Below are 15600 nucleotides of genomic sequence, written 5' to 3'. Positions count from 1 at the left end.
CTTCCGCAACGTGGCGGTCCCTTCGGTGGTCATCATTAACAAGATCAAGCATGAGGTGTCGCTCTGGGTTTTGGCAGGTGCCAAGCATTTGGGTATTGTAATGCCGCGAGAGTAGTTTTCTTTAGTTTGCCGCTTGTGGCTCCTGTCTAATACCTTCTTCCTTAATCAATGAAATGGCAAGTCTTTTGCCTTGTTTCAAAAAAAAGCAACTAAATGGAAGATAGCATGGTATTTAAGTGGGAAGGAAATATGCACGAGAGCAAACAATGGGAGGAAGTATTGTATATTTATATACAAAGTACATCTACGATGCATCTGTTAGTCATTCTCCACCAATGAGAAAAAATATGCACGAGAGTAAACAAGAGGAAGAAATATTCATGGTATAGTATATTTATATACGGAGTAATATGTATGATGCGCGTGTTAGTCATTCTCTATCAATGAGTTGGCAGGGAAAACATGTGCAATTGTTGTTAGCAACCTGACGCCTTTGCTACCTATAGTTAGCCATGAGTAATCAGTATAAAGTGGGACCGAGTTATGTAGGTTTGAGCAAACATGATGATGAATATGAACATGTCTCTTTGTATTCTTGCTAGTGATAACAATCTTTCTGCTTCAAACTTTGCATGTTGCTCTCTATGGAGCGCAGTGAATTGTACTGCACATGACTTTGTATTCTTGCAAGTGATAACATCCTTATTGCTTCCAACATGCTACTTTTTATGGTAACATTTTTGTTTGAATAGGTTGACATGGCGATGACTATGTACACGCAAGGGCACAAGTTAAAGTGGAACTAGTGGCTGGGGCGCGCCAAGGCCTCCTCTGCCGTCCTGTGCCCAGAAATCATGTGGATGTACGTATGCATGTGCTTTTGCAGCCCAGATGAGCACCATATGTTAAAAACAAGTGCACTTAACTGAAATAGATCATTGCAGTGTTCACTCATACACAACACAGACGAGCGCTAGTTGTTCAAAAAAGAATATAAATAACAGAAGTGCAGCAGCAAGCGTTTAGTCGTCAAGCATAGCAAGCTAATAGGTCTATAAAAGTTGAACATTCTCCAAAAGGCGGGCATCATCACACCTTGCAATATAACCTTAGTTGTTCCCTGCAGAACATAAGTACTGTTAAGCATCACACAGAACACACAGTGAACACAGAATAACATAAGAGTGAAGCACTACCTTAGACCTCCCACTTCATTCATAGTGAATCGTGGATTGCTTAACCATTCAAAGAAAAAATAACTCACTAATTAAGAGTACCCCATGAACAGGAAACTGCAAAAGCATTCTGCAGAGAAGCATATCAACATTCAAGTAAACTATACAAACTGAGAAACCATAAAAAGAAAATGACCTTATGTGAGCAGCTTTGTCAACTTATGAAGTATAAGCAATAAGATGTGCAAAATAAAGTCTAAATCATAATTGGACGTATCAAATCAAGACTACGACGCGAGGCTACCAACACGACCAGCCTAGTGCACATGAAAACATAACCACGACTTCAAAGAGGCCACACCCATCCGAACAACCATTAACAACAAACTACAATTGAGAACTAAACCAAATCCTATTCACAGAAACAAGCTAAGAAAACCTACAAAAGATTAGCTCGGGAGGCTACCAATACGACCAAATCACAGTTATAATACTCAGCCTGTGGCAGATCTAGAAATAACTTAACTAATACAACATCCAGGCAACTATGAAATTCTTTGAGACCAACTACTCAAAAGCAACCAAATTACATAAGAGCAACAATTAGACATGTATATCCATGGCTGCGACGCCAGGGCCAGAGCAACTTGTCCATGGCATCCTCAAGCAGAAGCAACTACTCATTCCAAGTGTAGTTAGCTGCTGTTATAAAAAAAAAGTGTAGTTAGCTGCTCAAAATAGTTTTTGTACCCTTCAAATATAGCCGTTTCTCCCACAACAGGGTCCCAATCAAAACTCGATTATTCTTTGTCTCCGAATCAAAATACGAACATGAGCCAGGAAAAAAAAAGAATGAAAATTTTGTAATGTGAAGTGCCGGTCATCGATTTGCAACTCTCCTCGCCGCCTTGTACTTATTGCTTAACTTGTTGTTCACGTACTTGCAAACGAACCACCAAATCTATAAACTTCGAGACTGAGATAGTTAATCTGAAATTTATACAGATGGTACCTATGAGCTTGCATTGATACGATTGTGAAAATCATATTGCAAGGCACCAAAATGTTGTTGAATCAACCAACCAATGACAACCTGAGTAAAAATGTGTGTTTTTGTGATATTCTAGAATATATATCCTCTTATCCATATGTGACACAATTGGCAGGATTGTAAGAATCATCACATAATCACGTAAGGTGCTTCCCCACATCCAGTTATGCAGAGGAACACGGAGGAGCACTAAGAAATAAGTCTGGTCAGAACAAAACTAAGCACAAGAAAATCCAATGTGAAAAGATTAAGCTTGCAAGCATGAGATGACCCATCAGATTCACTAATAAGCTTCTGGACAATCAGCTAATTTGGACAACTGGAAGAATTGGGAACCAAAAGAATTGCAGCTGATAGTTCAGATAAATACACCCTTGTTGAGATGTTACCCACACATTGTTATCATGTATGATGTCTATCTACGAAGGCCTTCATGGATAAACTTAGCTGGTCAGTCTACACAAGCATATAAACAAAATATTTTGCATAGTATTATTTCCTCGAACATACCTAGCTTGCTGACGCAGATATTTCGTACTTCTATTTGAGTCACTTCATCATCCTCTCCATTTTCTTCTACACTTTCTTCTGATAAACTATCAAAAAAGCCTATCACATACTCCTTGGCTTCTTCTAACCCTTAGAGCCATCATTTGCATAAATTTCTGAAGTTGCAATATACTTTTTCAGTATCAGACAGTCTATCATGTGCATTTAGAAAAAATAAAGAGGTATTCCTTAGTAATATAAAAGAGATCCTAGACATACTCATTGGCTTCTTCTAACCCTTAGCAAAGGCATGCTTGCTTGCATTTGAGATACGACGGAGAAAGAAGGCCACTAAGAAAAAATGTTGCCTACTTCGACTTAATGAAGTTTTAGAACTATTGCTCCAGCACATTCAACTTTATTGGCAAGCATGGTCTGAATTATAAGAAGTGTTATATGTCTATTCTTAGATCCTGGACACATTGCATTGTGAAGGACTGAAGTTGAGAACCTGGACCCATAGGGCGAAGACATTAACAAAACGAGCAGTTACAGAGATCATGTAAGAATTCTTCTCCTTGAGACGATGTAGCCAATTGTGGAACCCCTGCTTTCCACGGCCACCGCTCGCCGCCTTGATCTTTATGCTAATGGTGGAATCCCTGCAGAACCAGCACAAGGCATGCATCAGTCACAAGGACACAAAATCATCCCAGATCAAGCAAATATGATAAGAATCCCATAGGGCGGCCAATTCTAATAGGGAGCAAAATATGTCTCAACAGAAACAAAAAATTAGTAGAAGTAGCAGCAGCACTCATACTGGGCTAGCATAGCTAGCAAAACTTCCGGTTCTACTCTCTTTGACTTTTCAGCCGCATACACATTGAACGTCGCCTAAATCTCTTGACTTCTGTCCTCTAATCTCTCAACCATTGGAACAAGTATGGTAGTACCTTTCCCACCTCTCTCTTTTCACAAAAAAATGCCAAACAAAAATTAAATCTTAGAGGAATGGTCAGAGACAAACCTCAACCGGCTACAGGAAAAAAATTAGGAACTGCCAACGAACCAACAAAGAACCTGGACAGGCAAGGAAACGAGAAACAAAACTGTGTCAGCTCTCAGACATTTTACCGAACAGGAGACAAGGAAGAAAGAGCTTAGCGAGAAGCAAGCCAAACGATGAACTATGGACTGACCGGTCCTTCACCAACAATGGAAGGAGTGAGCAAAAGAGGAAAACCAAGCACATAACATAGGAAACGTAGTGTATAATCATAATAGCTAGCTGTCTAATGCAGAGGTAAGCACATTAAATTAGCTGACAGGGAAAACTTCATAGGTTTTGCACCAGCCAAATAAAAGAATGTGCCCATGCGGTTTGCCCACATTAGATGCATACATAACTAAAACTCCTAGTATATGATCCATGTCCTGCTCGATGGCCTTGGAATTTAAGAATTGAGCTCCAGGTTGCCCATAAAAAGGAAACTAAAAGAACTCACAACTGCAACAAAGTGGCAAGCCCTGCTTAAGAAAAATGCAGCAGCATCACAAACAAAAACAAGAATCGAAAGATTATATATATGTACTCGCTCTCTCTGTATCTAGAGTTGCAGCCTACCCTCGGTCATCGGAGGAGCAGCAGTAAAACCGTTGCTTCCAAAAATTGGAAAAAAGGACCGTATTTGTGCTTCTAATCTGAGCTTCTACATTATCAAATTCACTCTGCACATACTCTTTTACACCCATTGTTCCACTCAATAATTGTGTTCCTGCAAGCATGGGCTAGAGGCATAAAAATTCAATAACCACTAATCCACGAAAAACGAAGCTCGAGTCTCGACAGCTCCAAATTTTCAATTCAGTCAACATCAAGACTCTGGAGTATAACTCGAATGGTCAGAAAGTTCGGGGCCCCATAATGGTTGAGCACAAGTAATTAGCACTCACCCTTCATTCCGTGAAAATGGACATATGTTACATATAATGCAGTAATGTGTTAACAGATTTCTTCTCGTTGCTCTTGGGAGACAGACCTACGAGACCCAAGTATAGAAGATCGTATAGAACCAAGATCAACTGTGAACTAATTCGGTCTTCATCTATCTGCAACATTATCATCCCACAAAAAAAGCAAAAACTAATTATACCACCATATGTTTATACTAACCACATCAGAGAGATATTAGATCAAAACGGCCAAGAAAGCATCAATGAAGTTTAAAGAGTCTGCCTTCTAGATCAACATTGGTTTGTAGACTTGATAGCGAAATCAGTTATTGCAAGAGCATGATCCAGCAGATCATTTTTTATACCTAGAACATGACCTTAGTTACAATCATCTGTCAAGAACAATTTCATATCTGCATTTAGTCATACAAACAAATAGAATCCTATAATTTAATGAATGAGGGAAAACAAGATAAAGCAAATTTGAAACCGGTATTAAAATGACATCACGCATAAAAGGACCTTCTCCAGCCCCATGATGCATCGATATCTGAGTACCACAGGAGCTCTAACATCTGAATGGAAAAATCCAAAGACCACATCACTAAATAGCTCTCATATTTGAACTAAATCATTTTCTTTCATTATAACAATTAGTAGTCTACGAATTACAGAAGTCGAAGCGGTACAAATAAAAGTGAAATCACTATTATTATGGCACCTTACCATCCACAAATCATTAGCTGTATAGTCCTAATGCAAAATTTACAACATAAACTTTCTAGATCAGAGAATGAAGAAGACTCAGCGATTCTGAAATTACTAATATGGTATGAATTGTTTCCTAGGGATTAGTATAGAAACACATTTAGATTCAAGAAAACAACTGAAAGGTGACGACTTCTCTTCTAATATGTGTGATAATTTGAACTCCTGGAACTCGAGGTACTAACCATTTTTAAACAAGTTTAAGAAAGTGAACTAACAGTGTTTCATTAGACTCAAAAAATCAAACCATTTGGTTGAGTAGTGCTCCTTTTATCATCAGCACGTACACCTGCTAATAATCAGCTTATGAATTATCCAAAGGAATCAATAATGTCAGGCACCTTATATTTAGATAAGTATCCAGGCATCTCAATGGGGACCTGCAGGTCGCCGTTGAGGTCCTGTCCAGGAAAACGCCGCCGAGGTCCGTTCCCGACACACAAAAGGGCCGACAAGGAAGGATGGTGGGTGTGGAGGCGGAGCTCGGTCTGCTACCGACGAACAACGGCATGGGATGGGGTGGCGGAGCTCAAACCCAACCTTTCCCGTTGTGCGTGACGAAGAGGATGGGCTGGACGAGGCGGATCTGGGCTGGCCTCCGCCGCACGCGACCGGTGATGGAGCCGCCTGCCACATCTAGGGCTGTCTCGGATGCGGCGGCGTTGAGGAGCCCTCCGCAGCAGCGGCGATGCCTGCCACAACGAGGAGGAAGGGATGGAGCGCAGGAAGGGGCCGGAGTTGTGGCGACTGTTAATGGGTTGTATGCGTTGATTCACTGCTGGACACTCTTGTAGAACTTCCCAAAGTGGGCTGCGAGGTCACCTCCACAGTCATCTACCAAGAAGCAGAAGACTCCGGAACCTGTTGATACATCTGATGTCAACACTGCCTTCTATGCCAGAGTCTAAAGCCTCTTTTGGTTCATAGGAATATTATAGGAATTGTAAAGCATAGGAGCTTTGTAGGAAAAAATCCTTTGGGCCCCTTTGATTTGTAGGAATGGATTCCTATTCCTATATAGCATATCAATCAATCCTTCACATTTCAAAGGAAAAAAACATTAGCCTAGACTCAATGAAAAAATTCCTATCCTATGCATCAAATGACATCTCTTTCTTAATAGGAATTGAGATGCATCTCATCGCACTTCCTATGATTTTTCTATTCCTATACCATTGCTACCCTATGAATTGGGATCATAAACCTCCTTGTACACCTCCTCCTCCACTTCGGGTTCATCATCCTACGCTTCCTCTTCTTGTTGAGAAAACATCAACTATTTGTAGTGCACGTCATTGGGGCCAAGCTTGTGTGACTCCTCCAATTGAGACGGGAATTCGACCGGATTCAGCTCCTCCACACTACAATCAACAAAAATAACAAGTTCATCAACCTACAACCATCACTAGTAGAAAACATGGCTTTGGTTCAGGCCTGGCCAGCCCATTAGTCCCGGTTCAGTCACGAACCGGGACCCATGGTGGCATACGTCCCGGTTCGTGTGCCCAGGGGGCCGGCCGGGCCTCGTGGAGCATTGGTCCCGATTCGTCTGCACCCTTTTGTCCCGGTTCCAGACACGAACCAGGACCAATGGTCCTCGCTCCTGGCCCACATTCATTGGTCCAGATTCTTGGCTAGAACCGGGACAGAAGGGGGGCCTTTAGTTTCGGTTCCAGCCTCGAACCGGGACCAATGAGGTGCCTATATATACCCCCTCGCTGGTGAGCAAAGCACTCCACACTGCTCTGTTTTTTCTGGCCGGCGAGGGAAGAGATTTGTGGTGCTCTAGCTCACCTCCTATGCACATGAGGTGTTCGATGAAATGCCCGAGCCACACTAGTTAAGCTTTTTACTCACGAAGCTCGACCTCCAAACTCCATTTTCCTCGAGATTTGTCTAGATTTAGCGGTCTGTCAAGTCCCATCCCCGTCTTCACCGCCGTCGATCGCCCGCGCCGATCTCGTCGCCGGCACCACCATGGTGAGCCTCTTGTTCTTACCTTCTTTCTAAAAGAAAAAAAAATTCTTACTTGTATGATTAGGTAGATACTTGTCTAATTTTCTTACTTTTATTATTGATTGTTATTATATAGTGCGATGGTTTTGGTATCCGCACCCGTCGACCCTCGTCCTGTCTATGATTCGGATGTGGTATATATTATCTTTTATAACTATTTGGTTCATTTATTGTTTATGACAATTATGCTGACCAACGTGACACAGATTTTATTTATCTAGGAGGTATGTGAACCAGAAATTCCAACCGACCCTATTGTCGAGAGGTTAAATTTAGTTGAAGAAGAAAACAATTACTTAAAAGAAAAAATAAAAAAAATAAGGAGGAGAAGATGATATTGGAGTTGCATGTTGCGGATGTCGTCGATGATCACAAAATCAAGATGGATGCAATGTGTTTGAAGATTAGAAAGATTCAAAAATATGCCATTCATACCGAGGCTTGGTATCATTATGCCGTTGGATCAATTGTTACCTTGGTTGTGATTATGATCGCATTTGTTGTTGCATTGAAATGTTTACATAGTTTTAATGTATGATTTAATTAGATACTCTGGAGAGCTATATGTTGTTCAATGAGAACTATGTATGTACTTTGGTTTTAATATGATGATGAACTTCTATTAATTAGGTCACTTATCTATTCATGATATTTTATAATAGTTTTTCGCAATGCACGCAGATGAACCACCAATGGATGTACGGTAACAGACGCACCTCCAAGTACATTGAGGGCCTGCATAATTTTCTCGCAGTGGCTGAGGCAAACAAGCAGAATGGTTTTATGTGTTGTCCATGCCCTAGCTGTGGGAATATGAGGTCTTACTCTGACACAAAAACCTAGACAAATGGGCATTTTCTACTAGTGCGCTAGCAATCACCAATGTATCAGCCAAAAATAAAAGGCAATTTTTTACCTCGCCCGCATTTCATCAATACATGGCGGCCACGTTCATCCCGTGGCGGTTGAGGCGGACGGTTGTGCTGGATGGTGGGGTGTAGAGGTGGACAGAGATGGGGTATGAGCCACCGGATGGGGACGAGGTTCCGGATTCGCCTTCTTCTCTTCTCCTCCTCCTCCCGAGCGAGCGCCTTCATGGTCGTTGTGGGCTTCCTTTCCCGCTTGCCGCCTGCTGGAGCTGGGGGGAGGGTGACACGACGGCCTTCCCACTGCCCATGCTGCCGCCTGTCGAACTTGGTTGACAGTGTGGTGGCCCAAAGCAAGTTTTTTTGTCCCCAACCTCTTCCTTTGTGCGGGTGGCGGCGCGTGGGTCGATTCCGGGGCCATCATGCCAGCGGTGGTGGCCGGCTGGGTGGTGGAAGTGTCTTGTGGTTCCATTCTGAGTTGGATCAGGGGCATTGATGGTGGAGGCGGCGAGAATGGGTGGCGACATAGGAAGTCGTGCGCTCGAGTGGGAGCGAGAGGCGTCCGAAATTTTACCATGGGAGGCGCTGGTCAAATATATTTGGGAGAGTTGGGCTGCATTTTTCGGCCGACACTTACAATTTTTACTCCTCTATTGGTTTTAGGGATCAGCTTGATGCGGTTAAATCCTCAAAATGAGGAGTTAAAGGTTTTTAAAGGGATGGGTTAGAGATGCTACAAGAACTCTCTTGGATAAATAAAATTGACCACGATTAGAGATAGCTTCATAGAGTAGATTGTGTAGTTGCCGGCTCGAAGAATATCACCTGTTCAGAGCACACACGCATACAAATCATAAGAAAATGAACACCGTGTACCAGACACACAGTTGTTTACTGCTCTTAGCGTCACAACTTCTTCTGGTTATTCTTTCTGTTTTGTACTCACTATCGAGATGTGATTCGATTCTACCATGCCATCGCACAATTCCTACTGCCAACCAAAAAAACAGTCAAAGTTAGCGCATGTGCAGGGGAATTTGTCTTATTTGCAGAGATAAAATGGACAAGTGCGATGGGCTTAGCTTAGCTGCGTATGCTAACAGACTGTATCCCATGTGCATGGTCGATCTGGCATCCTTCCATGCCCAAGGCTAACAATCTCAACAGTGCGTCTTATAAACGCCAACACATTGTTTCTTTTCATTGAATATTAGAGAGGACTTATTTACAAGGCGCTGCTAAAGCAAATGTCCCCGTACGCTTACACCCCATGGAACGTGTGTTTGAACCTAGTTAGTCTGGTTCTAGATATCTATGTAGTATCTGATATATTTTTATCTTGTTTGGATGCCGTCCAGTTGTAGAGTTACCTTGACAAAGAAAGCATATAAGGTGCAGGACTGGGAGTGGTTGAAGATCACCGTGTTACGCTAATTTCATGTTCTCCATCAGACCATGGAGCTCCAGGCACTGCCGTAGTTTAGCATTGTTGTCATATCAAGAATCAATATTCTTGGGAACTTCCAAATATCTCTCATGCCTATGGGTAACCGAGAAGTGAAGTAAACATGATATGACATGGTACTTAGGTGGGAAAGAAATATGCACAAGAGCAAAAAGGAGGAGGAAGTATAGATATATGAAGTTAGGGATATGTGTGCCATGCATCATGTTCTCCTTATCAGGTAAAGGTTGGTAAGTAGTGATGATAACGATGGGTCGGTTGGATATATAAGGGAGAGTACTTGTCTTACCCATGTGACAACTGAAATGGCAACTAGTATATGTCCAATACCCTAGACTTTCAATGTGTAATATAGTTACAAAAATAAAATGGGTTGGTTGGATACAAGGGAATCTTGGCAACTTTCTAGACACCCCGGTTACCTAGCTAAGCTATGCTTCCAAATACCAGAGACACATAATCATCACTACTAGGGAAAACCTTATACACAGAATCTTAGCAGAAGTGCGGCACAAAAAGAAGCGCTACTGCTAATTAGCAGTAGCGCGGTTAAGAAAAACACGCTACTGATGCCAATTTAGCATTAGCGCGTGAGGGTTAAACCGCGCTGCTACAAAAATCGACCGACAGTAATCAACAACCTAAGTTTAGTAGCAGCTCGGTGTCACGATGCGCGCTACTGCTAATGCAATAGTAGTAGCGCGCTTTTTACTCACGTTGCTGCTGCTAATTTTGAAATTGTCCACACGGTTGGCCCCATTTAGCAGTAGCGCCTGTGAGAAAAGCGCGTTGCTGCTACGCTCTTAGCAGTAGCGCGTTTTTCCTCCCGCGCTACTGGTAAGACGTAGCACCCCACCACCTTTTCCACCCGTCCTCCCCTCCCCCATCTCCTCCCTTTCGTCTACCTCCCACATCCTCCCTCTCTCACTCTTCTTCTTCCTCAATACTTCTCCCCCCATTACTCTCCCTCTTTTACCTACCTTTCTCTCTCTTCATTACTCCTAGCTAACTACACCACCTCCATTAATGCATCTCCTTTCTCTTTTTCCTTCCCCCTCCACTAGTTGAAGTTGTCTCCTCCCAAATTAGCTAGCTAGGTAGATGTAGCATTTAGTTAAGTGACCTATTTGCCCCCTAACTAGATCTATCTTTGTCAAGAAGAGCTTTGTGCACTTTTGATCTCCCTACATTATCATCTCCACCGTGTGCTCGATCTCGAGATAGAGGTGATTAAAATTTCATGCTTTTGTAAAATGGAAATATGTGTATGTGTGTGTGATATGATAATTGGGCAATATGATGGAAATTGTGTGTGTGGCATGAGTTGACGCCAAATTGTGCTTTTGAGTTGCCTATGTTTTGCCGAAATGTCGATTTATTTACGTTTCGACGAATTTCGGGCAAACTCTAGATCTATATGAAGGAAATATGCCCTAGAGGCAATAATAAAGTTATTATTTATTTTCTTATATCATGATAAATGTTTATTATTCATGCTAGAATTGTATTAACTGGAAACATAATACTTATGTGAATACATAGACAAACAAAGTGTCACTAGTATGCCTCTACTTGATTAGCTCGTTAATCGAAGATGGTTATGTTTCCTAACCATAAACAAAAGAGTTGTTATTTGATTAAACGGGATCACATCATTAGGAGAATGATGTGATTGACATGACCCATTCCATTAGCTTAGCACCCGATCGTTTAGTATGTTGCTATTGCTTTCTTCATGACTTATAAATGTTCCTATGACTATGAGATTATGCAACTCCCGTTTGCCGGAGGAACACTTTGTGTGCTACCAAACGTCACAACGTAACTGGGTGATTATAAAGGAGCTCTACAGGTGTCTCCAGAGGTACATGTTGGGTTGGCGTATTTCGAGATTAGGATTTGTCACTCCGATTGTCGGAGAGGTATCTCTGGGCCCTCTCGGTAATTCACATCACATAAGCCTTGCAAGCATTGCAACTAATGAGTTAGTTGTGAGATGATGTATTACGGAACGAGTAAAGAGACTTTGCCGGTAACGAGATTGAACTAGGTATTAAGATACCGACGATCGAATCTCGGGCAAGTAACATACCGATGACAAAGGGAACAACGTATGTTGTTATGCGGTCTGACCGATAAAGATCTTCGTAGAATATGTAGGAGCCAATATGAGCATCCAGGTTCCTCTATTGGTTATTGACCGGAGACGTGTCTCGGTCATGTCTACATTGTTCTCGAACCGTAGGGTCCACACGCTTAAGGTTTCGATGACAGTTATATTATGAGTTTATGAGTTTTGATGTACCGAAGGAGTTCGGACTCCCGGATGAGATCGGGGACATGACGAAGAGTCTCGAAATGGTCGAGGCGTAAAAATCGATATATTGGACGACTATATTCGGACTTCGGAAAGGTTCCGAGTGATTCGGATATTTTTCGGAGTACCGGAGAGTTACGGGAATTCGCCGGGAGAAGTATTGGGCCTTATTGGGCCATACGAGAAAGAGAGAGGGGCTGCCTAGGGCAGGCCGCGCGCCCCCCCAAGGCCTAGTCCGAATTGGACTAGGGGGAGGGGCTGTGCCCCTTCCTTGTTTCCTACTCCTACTACATGGAAGGACTCCTAGTTGGACTAGGAAAGGGGGAATCCTACTCCCGGTGGGAGTAGGACTCCCCTAGGGCGCGCCATAGAGAGGGCCGGCCCTCCCCTCCTCCACTCCTTTATATACGGGGGCAGGGGGCACCCCATAGACACACAAGTTGATCTTCGTGATCGTTCCTTAGCCGTGTGCGGTGCCCCCCTCCACCATATTCCACCTCGGTCATATTGTAGCGGTGCTTAGGCGAAGCCCTGCGACGGTAGAACATCAAGATCGTCACCACGCCGTCGTGCTGACGGAACTCCTCCCCGACGCTTTGCTGGATCGGAGCCCGGGGATCGTCATTGAGCTGAACGTGTGCCAAGAACTCGGAGGTGCCAGAGTAACGGTGCTTGGATCGGTTGAACCGTGTAGACGTACGACTACATCAACCAAACGCTTTCGTTGTCGATCTACATGGTACGTAGATCACACTCTCCCCTCGTTGCTATGCATCACATGATCTTGCGTGTGCGTAGGAAATTTTTTGAAATTACTACGTTCCCCAACACTATATGTCCTATTTTTAGGGAAGGTCATGCCGAATTTTTGTATGACTTTCATGTATGCACGCATTTTTATAATCAATTTGTTTATTATTACCGTGCAGACGTTCATGATGGTCAGTGGAACGATGGTGGACAAGTGGTTTTGGTCGGCGGTGCAGGACATGAAAGAAAATAACCGGACAGAGGTTTTATGTCCATGTCGAAAATGCAAAGGAATAGTTTGGCTCGACCCCTATGACGATGGTCGTGTCAAAGCGCACCTGCTCATGACTGGTTTCATGGATAGCTATACTCGATGGATAATTGAAGATGAGGATGACGATGTTGAGGACGCCGACGGGGCAAGCAATGACGACACGGGGCAAGACGAAGTGATGATCAATAATGGCAGCGGGGAAGTGGCCGTACATGGCGACGGAGAAGGGGCCAGGCATGGCGGAGGAGAAGGGGTCGGACATGGCGGCGGAGAGAACGTGGACTCCACGCAGCAGAGTTCGTCGGTACTAAGTTCAATCGTGTGGGACCCTCATGTTCAAGCACTGCTTCGCAAGGAGACGAGTACTGAGAGAGCTTCTTGTAGAGAGGAGGCTAAGCTGGAGCAACTGGTGGTAGACTCGAACACTCCATTGTATGATGGTTACAATCTTGAGGTGACCCGCTTGAGTTTCACGCTCCAACTCCTGAAGACGAAGGCTAAAAACAAATGGACCAACACTAGCCTCGATGAGCATCTCAAGTACCTAAAGGATGTTCTTCCTGCGGGGAATCTATGTCCTACTAGTGTTGATGAGGCCAAGAAGATCGTGTGCCCTCTTGATCTGCCGCACGTTAGATACCATGCATGCATCAACGATTGCATAATTTATCGGAAGGAGCACGTGGAAAAAAAACAAGTTGTCCGGTGTGCAATGCTTCTCGATACAAGAAGGACGAGAAGAAATGTCCCCAGAAAGTTGTATGGTACTTACCGATCACTCCCCGTCTCCAACGGTATTTCGTAGATCCCAAGGAAGCAAAGCTAATGCGCGGGCACGCGGATAGGAAGAAGCCCGATGATGGAGATGATCCGAAGCTATGACACGTCAAGGATGGAAGCTAGTGGAGAGCGTTGAACAGCTTCTATCGGTATTTCGAATGTGATGCAAGGAACATCATGCTCGGCGCGTGTACCGATGGCATGAATCCGTTTGGCAACCAGAACACCAACCATAGCACATGGCCTGTGTTTGTATGGATGTACAACCTCTCCCCCTGGTTGTGCATGTAGTCGAAGTACATTCACATGAGCATGCTTATTCAAGGGCCAAAACAACCAGGAAATAATATTAATTCGTATCTAGGGCTACTTCAAGAGGAGTTAGACACGTTATGGAAAACACCGACGAAGACATGGGACACCAGCAAAGGAGAGTATTTCTACAAGAAAGCCGCGCTGATCACAACGGTGCACGACTATCTCGGTTACGTATATGTTGTAGGCCAGGTGTGCCATGAATATTGCGGATGCACGCAGTGCATGGATGATACGATGTCTCAGCAGCTAACATCAAGGAAAGACGGCGGGTCTGGGAAAATCGTGTACATGGGGCATCGAAGATGGCTCGAACAGGACGACCCGTGGAGAAACTATGGAGATCTATTCAATGGTCACGCTGAGCATCGAGGACCTCCATGTAAGCAGAGCGGCGCCAAAATCGATGAGCTGTTGAAAAACTGGAAGGAGTGCCCCTCGCCGGGAAAGACGATGAAAAAGACGCGGGAGCCGCTGCTGAAGGTATGGAAGGCGAGGTTTGTGTTCTGGGACTTGGAGTACTGGCACAAACTCGATACACCTCATTGCGTTGATCAAATGCATATCTGTAAGAATGTCCTTGAGAGCTTGCTCGCGACACTGATGAACATGCCGGATAAGACCAAGGATGGGCCGAAGACAAGAAAAGACTTACAAGATTGGAATATCAGGGAAGATATGCACATGCCGCCCCGTAAAAAGTCAGACAAGACAGAGACGGAGACAGAGGCGCGGGAGAAGAAGGGCAAGAAAATAAAGATAGAGGATTATTGCCCCCCTTCTTGCTTCACCTTAAGTCAGGCTGAGATCGATCAATTCTTTAAGTGCCTTACCGGAGTCAAGGTTAGTTCCAGTTACTGTGGCAAGATAAGCGGATATCTAGACACGGGCAAGAAAAGTTTCAGCGGGATGAAGTCCCATGACTGTCATGTGATGATGACGAAGATACTACCTGTTGCCCTTAGAGGGATAATGGACAAACACGTCCGTGACAGGCTTATTGGTCTCTGCAAGTTTTCGATGTCATCTCTCGAAAGTCGATCAGTGTGAAGCAGCTCGGAAGGCTACAGGAAGAGATTATCGTGATACTAAATGAGCTTGAGATGTACTTCCGGCCCGCATTCTTTGACGTGATGGTGCATCTGTGTGTCCATATTGTGGACGACATAATAGACCTGGGGCCGTCATTTCTGCACAACATGATGTCGTTTGAGAGGATGAATGGGATCATCAAAGGGTTCGTTCGTAACATGTCCCGTCCGGATGGAAGCATCGTCCAGGGCTATCTGACACAAGAGTGCATCTCTTTCTGCAAGAATTTTCTATATGGCGCAGACCAGCCGCCTGGTGTTAGTGTTGGTTTGCCCGTTAACAAGCA

At 43.8% G+C, this 15600-nt stretch overlaps 1 long non-coding RNA gene across 7 annotated transcripts; it reads right to left on the bottom strand.

The window, feature by feature from the left end:
- Nucleotides 1–903: 903 nt before the first annotated feature.
- LOC125531720 (uncharacterized) lies at nt 904–6177 on the bottom strand. Of its 7 annotated transcripts, XR_015603803.1 has the most exons (6): nt 6132–6177; nt 5781–6066; nt 5194–5246; nt 3746–5063; nt 1197–3377; nt 904–1120 (listed from the first exon to the last, which is right to left on the bottom strand). It is a non-coding gene; the product is annotated as an uncharacterized LOC125531720 (long non-coding RNA). The 7 variants fall into 7 exon arrangements; XR_015603802.1 differs by having other exon boundaries at nt 3746–4493; nt 4672–6066; XR_015603800.1 differs by having other exon boundaries at nt 5194–6066.
- Nucleotides 6178–15600: the final 9423 nt, after the last annotated feature.

The sequence above is a fragment of the Triticum urartu genome, chromosome 5A (assembly GCF_056163025.1).
Source record: "Triticum urartu cultivar PI428250 chromosome 5A, HENAU_Tu73, whole genome shotgun sequence".
NCBI lineage: Eukaryota > Viridiplantae > Streptophyta > Magnoliopsida > Poales > Poaceae > Triticum > Triticum urartu.
The sequence above is the reverse complement of the archived record's forward strand: the minus strand, read 5'-3'. Positions and strand labels throughout refer to the sequence as shown.